General features: G+C 44.9%; 1 protein-coding gene and 1 long non-coding RNA gene across 4 annotated transcripts in view; both read left to right on the top strand.

Annotated features, from left to right (window-relative positions):
* The window catches only part of SDC2 (syndecan 2), a 168,557-nt gene that overhangs the window by 43,410 nt on the left and 106,509 nt on the right, over positions 1-18,638 (top strand).
* LOC146403782 (uncharacterized) lies at positions 14,296-16,642 on the top strand. The gene is made up of 2 exons (XR_014843634.1): positions 14,296-14,990; positions 15,863-16,642. It is a non-coding gene; the product is annotated as an uncharacterized LOC146403782 (long non-coding RNA).

Genomic DNA, 18,638 nt, shown 5'->3' with positions numbered 1-18,638 from the left:
TGCTCAGGGCTTAATTTCCAAGGCTGGTTCAAGGTGTGAGAAGTAACCCTTGAGCCTATCTGTTGAGGGTGTCAGAAGCCGTCTCCTTACTCAAGGGTGGTTTACCCCAAAAGTCGTTGTCTTCCTCCCCAAATGCATTCTTCCCTCTCTTTTCCCTGCCCCGAGAGCTGTGGAATTACTGAATAATTCTTCTTTCTTTGTTCTTCTTGATCCCTGGTATGTTTATACTTAGGTATCTCTTGTGCCCGCTCAGCCCTGAGATGGAGATGCTGTTTTTAACTTGTCCTGTGCATGGCAGCCCGTCTCGTTCCTTAGTCATTACTGTTTTTCCTCTCCCTGCTCTGTCCTTATTTACATCTTTCTGATAATGAGTTGCCCGGAACTTTCCAACCTATTAGTTTAAACCAGATTGGGGCATGTGTGTCTTTTTTCCTCCCCTTTGTTGGTTTTGCTTCACCTTGAGGATAATCATTGTAGGTATTAAAGGTTTTTGAACCCTGTGTTCTCTGGCTTCTTAAACAGGTAGTTTTGGCTGACTCCAAACATCATAATTCTCTGAGAAGTGTGATTGTTTTCGTCTAAGTAATGGAGGTGGCGGGCACATGGGGAATTAGAAGTCCCACTGTAATTCTTCAGCAGAATTTTAGAATGGTGATTAATAGTGAGGCTACCATGGCATATAGTAATTACTTTTAAAAGTTAGAATATACTGTAATATTATTTGTATTGAGACCATTCTAAATATAGATTACTTTCTTTTCATTTCTTCTCTCTCTCTCTCTCTCTCTTTTTTTTTTTTTTGTCTTTTGTCTTTAGTCTGTTTAGGGCTGCACCTGCAGCATACGGAGGTTCCCAGGCTAATCGGAGCTGTAGCCGCCAGCCTACACCACAGCCACTGCAATATGGGATCTGAGCCGCGACTACAATCTACACCACAGCTGACAGCAACACCGGATCCTTAACCCACTGAGCGAGGCCGGAGATCTAACCTGCATCCTCATGGATCCTAGACAGGCTCCTTAAGCACTGAGCCACGATGGGAACATCCAGATTACTTTCTTTTATATAACACTTTAGGGTCTTACAGGGTGCCTTGACATTCAGAGGTAATAAGCTAAGATATTATGTACCAGAAACTTCCAATTGGTGGAACCCGAGTGAAGAACATCGTAATTACGTGTTTAATTTTTATGGTAATGTTGTGTTCTTATGGTGGTGCTGTTGCAGTTGGAGCCATTCTAACAAATTCATTGAGTGCTTCCTGATTATACAATGCAGTGCTCTGCATTGCAGCTGATAGGATCAGGTAGTAGTTGGCCACTGGCCAGCCGCAGCTCAGAGTTAGAAAATGTCAGAGCTATAGGGACCCTGAGGTCATCTAATCCAGTGCTTCCTGGCCATTTTTGCATCGTGGTGCCCGTGGAAGCGGTTTGCACAGCTCACTGTGGAGCAACGTGTGACCACTTTAGGCTGGAGGCGGAGGACCACTGCTGGAGGTGATGGTTCTGGGTGTGGTGGGCTCTGTCCTGCTGCCCTCAGGGCTGACGGGCATCAGAAGCCTGGCACAGCGGTGCCAGTGCATCCCAGCAGAGAAACTGATTAATCCCACCCTCCCATTTCACAAACGTCAGCGTCTACACACACCTAGAGCTGTAAAATGAATAGCTTGTTCAAGGTCATACAGTGAATTAGTGATGTTATAGTAGAGAGAACTTGAGTATTTTAGACACTGGAGTTTGAAATGACTTCTCTTACATAGAGTGTTCTTTTTCAAGGACATTAAGAACTATAAAGACTTTCCATTAGGGTCTTTTTCCCCCCAAAACTGTATCTTTTTGCCTTATTTTATATGGAGAAGTGTATAATTAAGAATAGTAAATTAGGGAGTTCCTGTTGTGGCTCAGTGGAAATGGACCCAACTGGTACCCTTGAGGACGCGGGTTCAATCCCTGGCCTCGAGCAGTGGCTTAAGGCTCAGATCCCACTTTGCTATGGCTGTGGTGTAGGCTGGCAGCTGAAACTCCGATAATTCAACCCCTAGCCTGGGAACTTCCATATACCACAGGTATGGCCCTAAAAAGCAGAAAAAAAAAAAAAAGTAGTAAATTATACATGTATTTCTTTTAGACAATCCAAAGGAAAAAAGATTGTTTAAAAAAACAACAAAATTAAGGTTATGAAACTTAAAAAAGGCCAGTATTTGTAAAAAAAAAAAATCATTTTTAAATATTTTATTTACAAAGATCAAAAATGTATTCAGCTCTAAGTTTGGGAGTTATCTTGCTTTTGAAATTCAAGAGATAAAAGTAAGATGGAAAAGGAGACGAGATATGTAAATATTACAGGGAACCACTGTTGCCTCCATTCTTATGTTTACTGGCTACCAGCCACGTAAGGTCCTTAACAATACGAGGAAACTGTGGTTATCTGGTGTAGTCTTAGGATTCAGTTCTAATAACTTCTAAGTTTTTCCAGTCCATGATAGGACTCACTGATTGTAGTATAGAGATTTTGTTCAGCCTTGGGCCACACATGGTATGTCTGCCTGTCAAGATGCTGCTGGAACTTGGCATCTCCTTTTCAGTTCCTTGATTGAACTGCAGACTCTGTGTATCAATTTAGAACAATTTATGGTGTATGAGCATTGTGACATTAGATGCAGTTGTTCCATCGTTCATTAACCTGCCATATGACCTGGAAGTTCCTTAATCTCTCTGTCTCCTTTATCTCTTCAGTACAGTGGGGGATAACAGTACTGGTCTGACAGGCTTATCGCACAGATTAAATACTTTTTAGAAATGCAAAGAATTAAAAATAACATCTGGCACATACCAAACTCACAATGTTAGCTATTACCGCTTGCCACCACGATTGTCATTGGGCAGGGGGCAGGTGGGGCCTTCAGGTGTAACTTCAGGTATAGCTAAGGGCTACCCTACACCTTTTATAAAAATACTAGTCACCTAACTGAGTCCCTGGGTCACCAGGGAATATGACTCTTGTCAGGCATTCCAACTGTATGCCTTTGGAGGGGGGCTTTTTGTTCTGAAGGGAAAGGAAAGAGCCTACTTCCTGGGACAAGGGTAAAATATGTTTCCCCCAAGTTCACATGAAGTTCTGGTCCTTGTTTTGTAGAATGTCAAAGAATAAGAAGGAGAGAGATAAGATCCCAACTTCTGGCTTTCCTAAGACTGCAAGTAACCAGTATCTAGATGGCCTGGTGCTTTTTCATTCATGTGCTCCCACAGAGGGTGTGAGGGAAAGAGCTGGAGCTTTGAATTCAGACCATTTGGCTTTGGCTCTAGGGCACATATGACGAAGTACATCCTGGCCTGTGCCTTTGCCTTGTCTGAGAGTCCTCCAGGTGGGAGCCACCTGCTACAGGTATTGTGAGCCATCCGGGATATGGTGTAAGAGACAAGCAAGATGCCTGGAACACAGACACTTTGCCATGAACATGACCTCTGTTTTCTGAGTTCATCGCCACTGAAATATGGTTTGCTTTTTTTCACCTGCATCTTTGGGTAGTCTTGGGTAGTGGTCCAGTGGAGGCTGTTTCACGCCGGTGGCCTCTTCATGATGACTTCCTTTCTGTCTGTCTGTCTGTCTTTTGTAGGGCCCCACCCAAGGCATATGGAGGTTCCCAGGCTAGGGGTCTAGGGGTCAAATCAGAGGTGGAATCCAAGCCGCGTCTGTGTCCCACACCACAGCTCACAGCACCGTTCATGGTGACTTTCAATGAATGGTTCTCAAGCCCCTCGTCCTCTGCCCTCTTCCCCCACAAACTTTTTTTGGCATCATCCTAAGTTAGTTCAGCCCCTTTAGTTTGTCACCCACATTCTCAAGCCCCTCATCACAATCTCTAGCCCCACTGTGCACCTTGTTACCTCACTGTTACCTACCCCTCACCTATAACATGGCCAAATAAGATCCAGGATGCTCAGTTAAAATGCAATTTCAGACAAACACCAAATTATTTTTTAGCATAAGTATATCCCATGCACTACGTGGGATATACTTATACTAAAAATGGTTCATTATTTGAAATTCACATTTAACTGAGCATCCCTTACTTTTAAGTCAGGCTACTGAAGGAATATCTGTACCAGTTATGTTGTTGTAACTTAACTCCCACAGTGGCATAGTTTGGCCTTAAGAATGCCAAGAGGAAGGAGTTCCTGTCATGGCTCAGTGGTTAACGAATCCGACTAGGAACCAAGAGGTTTCGGGTTCGATCCCTGGCCTTGCTCAGTGGGTTAAGGATCTGGCGTTGCTGTGAGCTGTGGTGTAGCTTGCAGACGCGGCTCGGATCCCCTGTTGCTGTGGCCCTGGTGTAGGCTGGTGGCTACAGCTCCGATTTGACCTCTAGCCTGGGAACCTCCATATGCCAGGGGAGTGGCCCTAGAAATGGCAAAAAGACAAAAAAAAAAAAAAAAAAAAAAAAAAAAAAGGAAGAAAAAAAGAATGCTAAGAGGAATAAAAGAGGCTTTCCAGGTATCTCCTGAGACCTTGTGGTGACAGCCTTGAAAAGAAAACGCCTGCAGGTTAGCAGGAGAGGCTGACAGCTGGTAGGGAACTCTGTGATGTCAGGGCGTGGGGTGTATCTATTTCCTTTGATCTGGGAGACTGACATATAAAAAGATGGTCCTTGGGCAGTTCAGTGGTACATGAGGCAGTTTTATGAAACGTCGAAATGGCTTTTTCATGCAGCTCAGAGACAGGATGTTGAAGGCGAAAACCCAAACAGAAATGATGTGTGTTTGCCAACTCTGTACACTTAGGGATGTGTCCGTGGGGAGAACCAAAGTCATCAGATGACATGGACTTGCCCTGCCGGGAATCTAATTTATGGGTGAGAAATTTGAAAACAGAATGGCTTACCCCAGCTTTCCTTTTCCTTGCTTTTGTTTCTTTTAACATCCCTCCCAAGAGGCAGAGCTAGGGCTGCCACAGCCACGGGGAGGAACGATCATATGAAGGTTGGTGGTGGCCTGAATGCTCGCAGGTGGAGGTTGCACTGATGGCGCCGTGACATTGCTCGAGTACCTATTGGATGTGGGTGGTCACTGTATTTATGGAGTGCCTCGTGTGTGCCTGGCAGGGCTGTGGGTGCTGAGGCTGCAGCGGCGAGTGACATGGGTGCAGTCCCAGCTGCATGCACCTTGTGCTCCATCAGTGTGGGCGCTTTGAGGAACAAAAATGTGGAGTTCCTGTCATGGCTCAGTGGTAACGAACCCAACTAGTATCCATGAGGATGCGGGTTCAATCCCTGGCTCGCTCAGTGGGTTAAGGGTCCGGCATTGCACAAAGGTCACAGACATGGCTCGGATCCTGAGTTGCTATGACTGTGGTGTAGGCCTGCAGCTGTAGCTCTGATTCCATCCCTAGCCTGGGAATTTCCCTATGCCTCAGGTGTGGCCCTAAAAAGCAGAAGAAAGAAATACAAAGATGTACCATGTCCGGAGGCAATCCTGGTCTCCAGGAGCCTAATTAGTTTTGGATCCTATGTGCCTTCCCTTGGTCCAAGTAGAGGCAGAGACTGCTGTTGGCCAGAGTGCTGGAAACCTGTCTGTGGGTTGTTTGGAAACCTCAGGACCCTCATTGAGGCACTTATACCAGAATTTTCAGTAGCCAGTCCAAGCTGACAGTGGCAGGCTGTAATAAAATAGCAAGTCAACCAAACCATCAACCTGTCTTCATAAAATAATGAGGGAACCCTCTCTTTTATGTCTGATAGCAGGGCTCCTAACATTGGCGCCTCATCAGTACCTTTGTAAAGGTCCACTGTTGAGAAATGGTGGAACTTGACTCATTCTGATGAGACGTGATAAATTGGAGAGGGCTGAAAAGATTGCACTGGGACAGTATGGGTTTTTTTCTTCCTTAGCAGAAGGATTTATAAATGGTGCAGAGTAAGAAAGAAGGCTCATGGTTCTAAAGTTCTAAAAAATTCTTTGGAGGTAAGAGAAACAAAGAAGCCTGATTGGAAGCCCCTTGGAATTTGAACTCTTGCCTGTATTCAGAAGCTTCTTGGGTGGTTTGAGATTCCCCAGCCTGCAGTGTACAGGATCTCAACAGTATCGAGGTATCTCAGAGCTATTGCAAAGTTCTCTCAGAAAATGCTAAAAGCAAAGTACCTAAGGAATAAATGCATGCAGTGGAGTACTCCCCAGGGCTGGCAGGGTTCTCTGTTGGGGAAGATAGCAAATCCACGCAGATATAAGGAGGTTATCATGTCTGAAAGACTGCATGAAAATCCATGACTTTAGGTGTTCAGGGAAGTTAAAAGAAATTAATAACTTTTCTTCTGAAAGCCTTATCCTTGGGGATATTTTCTTTATTTTGTACTGGTTTCAAATGCTATTTTAATGAGCCCCATATTCCGTCCTGGGCCTATAACCTAGTCACGAATGTTAAGGATCATTTAGGGGGAAAAAGTTCATCCTCCCATTCCTTCAGGGCTAATGCACTTAAAAATATCTGTCAGCTTTGTCTTTAAAATCTTTTTATTTACAAGTGACCCCTGACTTCAGGCCTAATTGGTTCCTGAACATTTAGCCTTGAGGCAGGGCCATCACACAGACTCTGATTTCCTGTAGGCTGTGTTAAATGCGAAGCTTTTGTTACATTTTGGGCTTCCATTCCTGGAAAGTCTGTTTTAGAATATTAAAAATAACAAAATGGATATGACAAATATATCAAAAATACAAATGCATCTAAAAAACATTTATTAAATATTTCAAAAACGGGAGAAAAGCTCTTTGTAAATAAATGTTACGATTGGGGAATTTTCTGCTTAGGTTGAACTGATTACATCGTATTCGTCGACTTTCCCTTAAGCAAATATAGATATATTTTCCATTGCTTCAAGGACCTTAAGATTGTGTTCTATAATAGGGTTGTCTGCCTCAAATTCTGTTGTGCATGAAAATTGTAGAGAAGCCACCAAGTTTCTTAATTGCTGAAAGTTGAAGGAGGGGCAGTTGCCATGGCAACTTCTGCAGCCACCCATGCTCTGATACTTCAGAAGGATCTTCTTTGCTGAGCTGTGAATGAAATATTAAGAATTCATTCAAGTCTTCAGAATGAGCAATTGCTAAAGAAATTCATTTCCCCTAAGTACAGTGAAGGCAGACAGCTCGCTGGAGGGGCTGTCCCCGGGTGGTTGGCCATGCCAGTTCCATGACCAAGGCATTGACTTTGGACATAGTCCTTCGTGGGTCTGATGGCCATCGGGCTTGTTATCCCCGTGAGGATCTTAGAAGAGGAGAGGCAGTTGCAAGTTGAGCTGTCTGGGGTTTGCTGCCCAAACACCATTATGATGTTCTCCTTTAATCTGTGCATGTTTGTGTCTCAAAGTCAGCAAAATAGAAATTTCGGCTAAGAGAAAACATTTATGCTGGAATCATTTTCTGGTTTTTCCTTTTAAAGAAGAAAACAAAGCAGGGCCTTGCATTATTCGTAATAACCAGCACTGACCACAGACGTTGCTGCTGAAGTTCTTGCAGAAATGACATTAAAGGAAGATCTTTTATCTCCCATGTTTTCAAAGATGAAACACAGCTCCGCGTGAATGGAATGTTATAAAGGTATTTTCTTCAAACATCCTGGGGTATTTATTTTTTCTTACTGATCCTCTCATCTAGATTTTGTGCTTTTTTGTCGAATTGTAGACATGGTCAATTACTTAAGAACGTATGGGTTCATGATCGGTCAGTCGCGTCTTGCTTTCTGGTTGAATTTGTATGTTTAAAGATTTTCTGAATTATGTAAAGAAAGGAAGAGAAACAATAGTCTTGTGTTACTGCTCGTAGTCAGCTAAACATCAGTCTATAAATCAAGATGTGTCAAGTATAGTGGTCATTTGCCGAGCACTCTGCCACGGGGATCAAAGGGAGAGGTGAAGAATGATCCCTATTCCTTGGGAATCGCCAGACCACTTATTAGTGCTTAAAAAGCCATCTGACATGAGTTTAATGACATTTCACTACCAATATATTCTGCTCCCATTTTTTTTTTTTTTAGTTTTATTCACATGTAGTTGATTGACAGTGTCATTCTACTCCCATGTTTTTATTCATCCAGGTAGATCACGTTGTGATTGTGATTGTATTGGATTCCGTTAGATCACATTGTGGATTGTGTTAGATCACATTTCTGGTAGTCTCCGCTGTGTGGGTCCCTCCCCTACTCAGGTTTTCCCGTTTTCTAAGGTCTCCTTTCTGGATCAAGGTCTAATTTAACCTTTTCCTGCCCTTTAGGACAGCGTATGAGAGGGATGAATGGAAGCAGTCCTGACAAGTTAACGTGGTTGGGAAAATGGGGCCACATGGCCAGGAAGAGCTGACAGAAGAAATGCTTTTTAAAACAAGTCTTTACATGTAGCTTCATTGGGATCATTCAATCCCGCTGCCAAGAAGTTTCACATAATCAGTGTCATGTTCGTTGTGAACTGCATCTGGGAAAATGCATTTCTCCTGGCGGTTTAGAATCTCTAGCTGGAAGGAGGAGGCGGAGGACGCACCTGCAGGTGCAGCAGTAAATGCCTCGAAGACTCAGAACTGCACACAGTTGCTTTCAGTAGGCTTCCCCGTGACACCTGCCAGCCTTGGAAGATCACCCTGGTGGTGACAGTGGCCGCCCAGAGCACCCCTCTCCCTGTTTTTTTAAACTTCTGTGGCTGGTGGAAGTCAGATTTGAAAAGATTTAGCACTTGTTTATTCATTCTGTAGTGGTTTTCTCTTCCCAGATGAAGAGGCTCCCCTCCTAGCCTTTGTGAAAATAGGTTTTATTCCTGCCTTGAAACAGAGGCATTAAAATAGAAGCCAATAAAAGCAAGACACAGTTTACCAGAAAACTCTCAGTTCACACAGGCCAAATGACTTATTGAGTCCTGCCTTCTCCTTGTGTGGCAGGAAACAGAAGAGAGCCTTAAGGAAGCGTTTTCTTACCTGATTTTTTTTTTTTAATTGCCCGTTCATTTCTGTGTCTCTAAGAAATTTCCAGTAGTCTGATCTAAGAATGAGACTCGAAGTGCTCTCATATTTTGTGAGCCACATGGGAAGTCCAAAGCTCGCTCACATTTGAGGAGACCACATTCCAGTCTCTGGGGTGCAGCTGCTTGGATTTAAAAGGTATTTAGTACAGAAGAACAATACATGGTATTTACGTACAATGGGTTATTATTCAGCCTTAAAGAGGGAGGAAATTCTGACCCCCACTGCCTGAACCTTGAGGACATTATATTAAAGCGAAATAAGCCAGTCACTAAAGGCAGGTACTAGTATTAGGTGATTCCACTTTTATGTGAGGAATCTAGAGCAGTCAGATGCAGAGGCAGAAAGAATGCAGATGAGTGGTTGCCAGGGACTAAGGGAAGAAGAAATGGGGTGCAGAGGTTAAGTTTTGCAAGATGGAGAGCGTTCTGGAGGTGGATGTGGTCATGGGCTGTAGAAGATATTAGATGTAAACACTACTGAACGGTACACTCGGAACATGATTAGCTGATGCCTTTTATTAGCTGTGAAGTTACTCTGATTTTTAAAAAATGGTATTTATTGGGCCTCTGTTTTGGGGGTGCCAGTTATACCACAGTGACCGACTCAAAAGCCCCCAGGTTGGAGTTCCCATCGTGGCGCAGCGGAAACGAATCCGACTAGGAACCATGAGGTTGCGGGTTCAATCCCTGGCCTTGCTCAGTGGGTTAAGGATCCGGTGTTGCCGTGAGCTGTGGTGTAGGTCGCAGATGCGGCTCGGATCTGGCATTACTGTGGCTGTGGTGTAGGCTGGTGGCTACAGCTCTGATTGGACTCTTATTTAGTCTGGGAACCTCCATGAGCCACTGGTGCAGCCCCAAAAGGCAAAAAAAAAAAAAAAAAAAAAAAAAGCCTCCAGGTTTTCGGAAGCTTAGAGGTCAGTGAGAGGGGAGCGAGGGAGAGGGGAGCGAGTGATGGGGTGGAGAGTGCAGGGTCATGTCCTGGTTGAGGATGCATTGGTCCTAAAGTCAGGGGAGCCTGAACTGAACCATAGAAACGGACTAGACATAATTTGCTGTAATTCCCGCTACTGCCTGGCTTCCCCTCGCAATAGGCGGTGCTTCTGCGTCCCCACAGCCGGTGCCTTGGGGAATCCCTTGAACCAGTTTCTCCTTTAACTGGTGTGCTTTCTACTCTGTTCCCAAATGCAGCTCCACTCTTCCTCCTTGGCCTGCATTTTTCGATCCCCTATTTGATGTGTGAGTATCTATTTTATAGCCCGTGTCATTTGCCGTCTTAGGCTGTAAATCCAAGGAGGACGTGGGCTGTGCACTTTGACCTTCGCAGCACCCAGCACAGTCAATGACATTTAATGAATGTTTTGGATGAGGCTGAGCCTCTGAAGTTGGAAGCTGACATTGCTAATGCCTGTTTAATTGAAGGTTATTAATGCCTCTTTAGCCGTGAAGGATAGTCTTCTGTTTATACCAGAGAACAAACAAGCCCTCAAGCTTTTTCCAGTGGTCCAAGAATTTGCTGTCAGATACATACTGACCTGGACTTGCAGCCCAGAGAAGAGGAGCAATGGGGAAACAGGGCCACTTCTCCTTCGGGTGCGTGGTTCAGAGATGGAACCCCGGGCTGGGATAGGTCCACGTCCTTATATGCTGGTTCAACCTATTAAATATGAGATTTCTGGGAGTTCTCGATGTGGCACAGTGGAAACAAATCCGACTAGTATCCATGAGGATGCGGGGTCTATCCCTGGCCTCTCTCAGTGGGTTAAGGATCTGGCATTGCCCTGGGCTGTGGTGTAGGTTGCAGATGCAGCAGGGATCCCGCATGGCTGTGGCTGTGGTTTAGGCCGGCAGTTGTAGCTCTGATTTGACCCCTAGCCTGGGAACTTCCATATGCCACAGGTGTGGCCCTAAAAAGCAAATAAATAAATAAATAAGAGAATTCCTTCTCTTCCTCTTCCTGAGTCGACTTTTCCTTCTACCTAGAATAGTAACTGTAGGTAGGGTGACCATATGTTCGAATTTTTTATACCCGTTTTTCTGGCTTAATTATTAATAGTTCCCCTCTCTCACTCTCCAAAATACCCTAGCTGGATGGTAAATTTTATCACCACTCTGGTTAAAAGGAGGAACAGGTAGAGAATCAGTTAAGGAAGGTGGCGAGAAAGAGGAAAGGGAATTTAGGCTGCTAGAGGTTCAGGAGGTGAGGAATTAAGAAATAGCTGTGTAGTCTGATGTATTAGATATTCTTTGGATGGAAAAAATTATTTGGCTCTTAAATTATAAGCATGCTCATCTAATATGTTAGAATTTGTGTCTTGAGGGCCACATGGGATCAAAGGAAGATTTATTTTAATTAGTCACACTATAGAATCCTTTAGTGCAGGTTTAACAGATTAATATGTTTAGAGCTGAAACTTTTTTTTTTTTAATGGCTGCACCCATGGCATATGGAAGTTCCTGGGCCAGGGACTGAATCTGAGCCAGAGCTGTGGCAATGCCAGATCCTTTTAACACACTCGACCAGGCTGGAGATGGAACCTGCACCTCTTCAGCAACCCGAGTCACTGCAGTCAGGTTCTTAACCTATTGCATCATAGGGAGCTCCCAAACATTGTCATGGCTAATGGCAAAAGAGTTCACTGTGATGTACTACAAACGTGTGTATGTATTTTGCTTTTTCTTTTTTGTCTTTTTTTTTTTTTTTGTCTGTTGTTGTTGTTGTTGCTATTTCTTCGGCCGCTCCCGCGGCATATGGAGGTTCCCAGGCTAGGGGTTGAGTCGGAGCTGTAGCCACCAGCCTACGCCAGAGCCACAGCAACGCGGGATCCGAGCCGCGTCTGCAACCTACACCACAGCTCACGGCAACGCCGGATCGTTAACCCACTGAGCAAGGGCAGGGATCGAACCCGCAACCTCATGGTTCCTAGTCGGATTCGTTAACCACTGCGCCACGACGGGAACTCCTGCTTTTTCTTTCTTTTTTTTTTTTTTTTAGCTGCACCCATGGCTTGTGGAAGTTCCTGGGCCAGAGATCTAACCCATGCCTCACAACAGTGACAACACTGAGTCCTTAACCCCTAGGCCGCAAGGGAACGCCTGCATTTGTTTCTTTAACTATGAAAATGAATCCCAGTCTACTAAAATTCTGTTTTATGCATGTATGAATTTAACTTAGATAATTGTATATAGTGGCTATTCTTTATTGATTGACCCTAGCTGTTAAAAAAAGGCAAGCTGGTCATGAAGGAAATTAGGTTGGACCACAGTAATGTCTTTTTATTAAGGAAACATGATGTAATCTGAAGAATATAAGTGTGTGTGTGTGTGTGTATTTAATTATCATTTAGGAATTTTTTATGTTCAAGTTTCAATTTAGACAAGATTGAGCTGATTTTCTATTAAGGAGATGTCTCCATTTTAAAGTTAAGAGAACATCTAGCTGTCAGGTGCTTTCAGGGTCGGTTTTCCAGTAGCTCAACAATTTCCACACCATTCTGTTTATTTCCATTTTTCTGCTCTGGCATCTCTGGCATCTGCTTCAGCCTGAGCCTAGTGGGCCCCTCGCCTTGGACAGTCATCATGTTATTTGAGTTTTGTTTTTTTTTCTCCTTTGTATCATCACAGTGTGTACTTAAATTTTAAAAATTTTCAAAACTTGGAGTTCCCGTCGTGGCGCAGTGGTTAACGAATCCGACTAGGAACCAGGAGGTTGCAGCTTTGGTCCCTGCCCTTGCTCAATGGGTTAACGATCCGGCGTTGCCGTGAGCTGTGGTGTAGGTTGCAGACGCGGCTTAGATCCCCCCCGCGTTGCTATGGCTCTGGTGTAGGCTGGTGGCTACAGCTCCGATTGGACCCCTAGCCTGGGAACCTCCATATGCCACGGGAGCGGCCCAAGAAATGGCAAAAAGACAAAAAAAAAAAGAGAAAAAAAATTTCAGAACTTATCCAGTAGTATTGCCTTACATTTTGAACAAGCTTTTTACAAATGACTTTTCACATCCATGGTGTTGGATCAGCGGTCTTCCCGGGTGGAGACATTATCGTTTGCATGTTGCTCGTGAAGAAACAGAGGGTGAGTGACTTACTCAAGGTGTTAGGGCAGATGACATGACCTTGGACTCAGACCCGAGTCATCTGACGTTCCGTCCACTGCTCTAGCCCTGACGAGCCCCCTCACTTCTTCCTGCCTAGGTTCATGCGGAACATAGTTTTTTCTCCCCAGTTTCCTTGCCATGTAGGTTTCATTTGAGGTTGTGCCATGCTGTTGTTAGGAAAAAAAATAACCTGGGTGCCTTTGGCCTAATTGCACATGGTGTACCCATCCACCAAGTGACCTTGCTGATAGAAAATTATCCTCATTCTATGGATGTCTCCAAGAGAGGCCAAGAAGCCTCTGTCCCATTATCCTTTTGACAACTCTGCCTCCGATGCCATCCTGCCCCATCATGAGCACAAGGATTTTCCCACCTGCATTCTAAAGCTCTTACCTTCCTGCTTGCTGACTGTCCTCTCAAGTCTAACCTCAGGAACCAGGTGAAATGCTGCGGCCTTGATGCTGTAATCACTTCTCTCCTGAGCTCCTGTAGTACCTTGACTTTCTCTCGTGGCACTCATCACCCACTGCTTTACGCTATAGCTATTTGTCTTTATTATATTCCTTCCTACAAGATTGCGCTGAGCTCCTCAAGGGCAATAACCATTTCTCATTCATCTGGTGTCCCCACCGCACTTAGCACAGAGCCACATCCCTGGGAGGCTTTGCAGTTGAATTTTTTTTTTTTTTTTGAGTAAATGAATGCGGTTAGCGATGGTTATACCCACTCATAAGATTTGAGGATGGAAGCTTTTTTTAAAAAAAACATGTGCATATTCTGGGGAACCTTATTGTCAGTATAATTATCACCTGGTTTGTGCCTAATTTAAAAAAGGAATTGTATATTTTTATGCAGCAGGTTGGCTGTGTAGTTTAAGTCGGCACTGCTTTTTATGGGCCTGTCGTTCAATGAAATTGCATAGGGGTTTTTGAGAAGGCTGCTGTGAAGAAGGGGGAAGGGCAGAGTTGAGGTCTTTTCCAGAAGCTCAGTGAGCTAGCTCATCTTGCCATCAGTATATCCTGTTAGGCTAAGCCCTGGCGCAGCTGTCCCCACCTGACTGGCTTTTCTCCGGTAGCTGGCATCCATGGCATGAGCTGAGAGAACAGGTTTTAAGACTTTAACTCTTCTCTGCCTGGCCTTGGTTTCAGACATATTTTAGAGAGGTTTTGGAAAGTAGACATTCAATAGACAAGATTTTGGTAGTTCTTTTTTTTTTTTTTTTTTTTTTTTTAAAACCGCTGTACCTGCTGCATATGGAAATTCCCAGGCCAGGGGTCGAGGCAGAGCTGCCGCTCCTGGCCTATGCCACAGCCACACTGGGATCAGAGCCACAGCTTGCAGTTAAGGGATCCTTAACCCACTGGGTAAGGCCAGGAATCGAACCTGCATCCTCAGAGACAGCATTGGGTACATAACCTCCTGAGCCACAATGGGAACTTTAAGATTTTGGTGGTTTTGAGAGTTCTGTCTGTTTTTTGTCTATGTTATATTTTTAATGTTTACCTAATTACATGTCACTTCTGATTCTTCCAGTTCTGTACACTAGGACTGGCCTAATAACTCGTATTTTTAAGAACTAGGTAATTCTGATTGTAAAGTCGGAAAAATTCACCTCGAGAGAGACCAGAATGGATCGGTATTGGGGAAGGAGGGACTTTAAGCTAAACCTTTTAGAGTGCCGAAGATTTAGGTAGGTGAGGAATATTTCCATGGAGAAGTAAGAATTCAGAACCAAGTTTAAGGTGACGATGAGGCTGTCCTATGAGGACAGACGCAGGCAAGGAGGACCTTAACCAGGCTTCAGTGGAAGATTATTTGTGAGCAACGGTTCACAAACTGTGGGTGCAGGAGAGTTGTCCACGAGCTTTGGAAACACCCATGTTCCCGTTGTGGCTCAGAGGGTACAGAACCCCGCTAGTATCCATGAATCGATGCAGGTTCCATCCCTGGCCTTGCTCAGTGAATTAAGTTAAGGATCTGGTATGGCTGCAAGCTGAGGTGTAGACTGCAGATGGGGCTTGGATCTGGTGTTGCTCTGGCTGTGGTGTAGGCTGGCAGCTGCAGCTCTGATTCAAGCCCTAGCCCAGGAACTTCCATATGTGGCAGGTGCTGCCCTTCAAAACAAAGAAACAAATAAAATGCACATTTTCCTGCACCCCACTCTGAAATGCTGTCAGTTTAGGGTGTTTCGAGTTTTAGGATGTGGCCTGGGCATCTGCATTTCTGACACACACCCATCTGACCTTGAACTCCTCTGAGTGATGGAACCTCTGGTTTGTGGGGTAAAGAGGGTTAGCTGATGGGTTAGCAGGGACTACATTTTGACCATTCTTCCCTTTGCGGATGAGGTCTTGGGATTTAAGGTGGGGAGATGAGAGCTCTGGCTAGGGGGTGGGGGATCAGTTCCAGTAAACCTGGTTAGGAGATGCAAGCAGAAAGGGGGCGGGGAGTGAGGGGTCAGAAATTAAAGGGCAGAACTTTTCCTCCAAAGAAAGAATTAGCTGAAAAGGGACTTTTCTGTAAACTGCTCAGAAATTGCTGAGGATTCTTTTTACAGGGACTGTTGCAGTTTTCTAGAAGGGTAACCCTTTTATTTACGTATTTATTTTTTGCTTTTTAGGGCCACACCTGCAGCACATGGGTGTTCCCTGGCTAGGGGTTGAATCAGAGCTGCAGCTGCCACAGCCGCAGCAACATGGGATCCAAGCTGCATCTGTGACCTACACCACAGCTCATGGCAATGACAAATCCTTAACCTGCTTAGCAAGGCCAGGGATGGAACCTGCATCCTCATGGATACTAGTTGGGCTTGTTAACCGCTGAGCTGCAACAGGAACTTCCTAGAAAGGTAACCCTTCTAATCCATCCCTTGAAGGGCCTGCCAGTGGTCCCTTACAGACATCCCAAATAGCCCAAGATCAGAGTGGTCCAGTGTGGGGTTTCTGGACTCTCTGAACCCTGGATGGACCTAAGGACTTTGTGAATCAACTCTCAGAAACTGCAGAATTTTGTGTGGATGCCCAGTTTTTTGGGGGCAGGGGCGATGAGGGCCCATCATTTCCCTCATTCACATTCTCAAAGGGCCCCTAACTGGGACTTGGGGAAAGATAAATTTAGTACTTGGCTGATTGGCTGGCTTGCTCTCTGTCTCTCTTCTCTTTTAAAGTCTGAAATAGGAGTTCCCTGGTGGCTCAGCGGGTTAAAGATCCAGTATTATCACTGCTGTGGCTCAGGTCGCTGCTGTGACATAGGTTTGATCCTTGGTTGAACCGCATGCCTAGGGAGTGGACAAAGTAAAAAATGATAACATAGGAGTTCCCATCATGGCCCCGTGGAAACAAATCTGACTGGCATCCATGAAGGCACAGGTTCGATCCCTGCCCTCACTCAGTGGGTTAAGGATCTGGCATTGCCATGAGCTGTGGCCTAGGTTGCAGACACGCTGGGATCCTGCGTTACCATGGCTGTGATGTAAGCCAGCGGCTATACCTCTGATTCAACCCCTAGCCTGGGAACCTCCGTATTCCTTGGGTACGGCCCTCAAAAGACAAAATAATAATAATAATAATGGTAAAATGAAATGAGAGAATATCTGAAACAAATTCCTGTTAGTGAAGACTTTGGCTGGACGAACACAGAAGGCTCCAGTCCATAGGATGGAGTGATCAAGGAGCCATGGACTTCCCTACAGAAGACCCTGCCTTTGCTTTTGTGTGGTGGCGATGCCATCGTCATCATTAGCTGGGGGAGAAGGGGAATGGAGCGCTTTTAGTACCAGGTGTGATGAATTCTTCTGTTCCTCATGGAGCAATTTCAGCGGCCTCAGCTGAAGCCCGAAGCGAGGGCTCGTTTAACGACAGGGAGGTGAATGACTGGTTCTTGCTCTCAGGTTCAGAGCTGAGGGATAAAGCAGCCATGTGCAACAGGGCTATGTGTGAATGGATTTCTCAAGTGTTTCGTTGAAGATTCCTCAGGACGGCTAGCCTTCCAACCATCTAGAGTCTCTCGCCTCTGATGCCTTTGTGAAATTAAAAAATGCTTTTGGGAAGAGGGCTTCAACAAGCCTTTTGTTTGAATTTCCATATATTGATTAATGGGCCCAGCAGGGCATTCTGCTGTGAACTCCCTCTGCTGATGGGAACCTTCACAATGAGCGAAGCTCTTCTGAACTGGCACTTTCCACGCAGCCTATAGGCTGCTCTATTGGGTGTGACCATTTTTAAAAAGCTAAAATGAAAATGGGCCATTCATTTTTTTTTTTTTTTTTTTTTTTTTTGTCTTTTTGCCTTTTCTAGGGCCGCTCCCCGGCCATATGGAGGTTTCCAGGCTAGGGATCAAATCGGAGCTGTTGCTGCCAGCCTACACCAGAGCCACAGCAATGCAGGATCCGAGCCATGTCTGCAACCTACACCACAGCTCACGGCAACACCGGGTCCTTAACCCACTGAGCAAGGCCAGGGATCAAACCCACAACCTCATGGTTCCTGGTCAGATTCATTAACCACTGAGCCACGACAGGAACTCCTGGGTGTGATCATTTTTAAAAAGCCACCGAGCTAGAATGAAAATGGGCCATTTCTACATGGCCTGTTGATTTGCAAAACCTTTTTGTGTCAGATTGAATGGGCTCATATCTGAGTTGAGGGGAAAATGCAAGGCTGTTTTCAATTTATTGTTGCGTCTCCAAGATTTGAGTTGACGACATTTAGGCCATGGTGGTACCCTCCTGTTGAAAGATCTCCTCAACACCGTAGGCCTTGGATATGCGTGTAAAGATCTGGTTTAGTAGCTTATCCTATCAAAGACTCCTCTAGCCCCGCTTACAGTGTGAGTCACAGTTGGTAAATATGGATCTTGATGGTCTAATTATGACTCTAGCTCACCCATAAACTGGGGGACCACCTCCCCGCCAACGCTTGCCACCCACTATAGAAGCAGCCATCAGCAATTGTTAGGGTCTGTATTCATTCACTGCATCACAGTATTCAACCTTGAGGCTAGTCTGGGCTCTACCTAAGAGTCATACATGGTAATAAATGCTGGCAGGGTGTACCTGAGTAGAGTAGTTTTTCTGCCTGCTGATACAGTATATCACAGTGGCTCTTAGGAAAAAGTCTGGGGGTCTGGATCCAAAGGATGCTTGTTTTGTCTTGGTACCTGGTCTGACTTGGGTGGGTCCAGATTTGACTTTTCATGTCAACTTTTTATGCAGCTTTCGTAGCTATTACTAACACAGCCACAACAATAATCATAAAGGTAGTTGAGGTGTCTACTATTTGTCTTTCCCCAAACATGAAAGGTCAAGGAGGAGGAAAGTTCCGAGGATCACAGGTGCTTTTTGCTGCAGACAGACGTGTGATGTGATCCATCTTGCAAGAGGGATTCTTCTTACTTACCTTCAGGCAATCTTCCCTGCAGGGAGTGAGCTGCCATTATTTCACTGGTTTTTAACCTATGTTTTACTCCATCATTTCAGTGCTTCATTTTTTTTTTTTTATTCTTCTTCTTAAAGTGACAGGAGTATTCATGAAAGGTGAAGAAATAGTGGA

This window comes from Sus scrofa, chromosome 4, assembly GCF_054392235.1.
Source record: "Sus scrofa isolate SSC_HxYL_T2T_F1_AM1 chromosome 4, Sscrofa_HxYL_maternal_Yorkshire_Landrace_v2.0, whole genome shotgun sequence".
NCBI classification, from domain to species: Eukaryota; Metazoa; Chordata; class Mammalia; order Artiodactyla; family Suidae; genus Sus; species Sus scrofa.
Note: the sequence above shows the minus strand (reverse complement) of the source record. Positions and strands in the feature narration are given on the sequence as shown.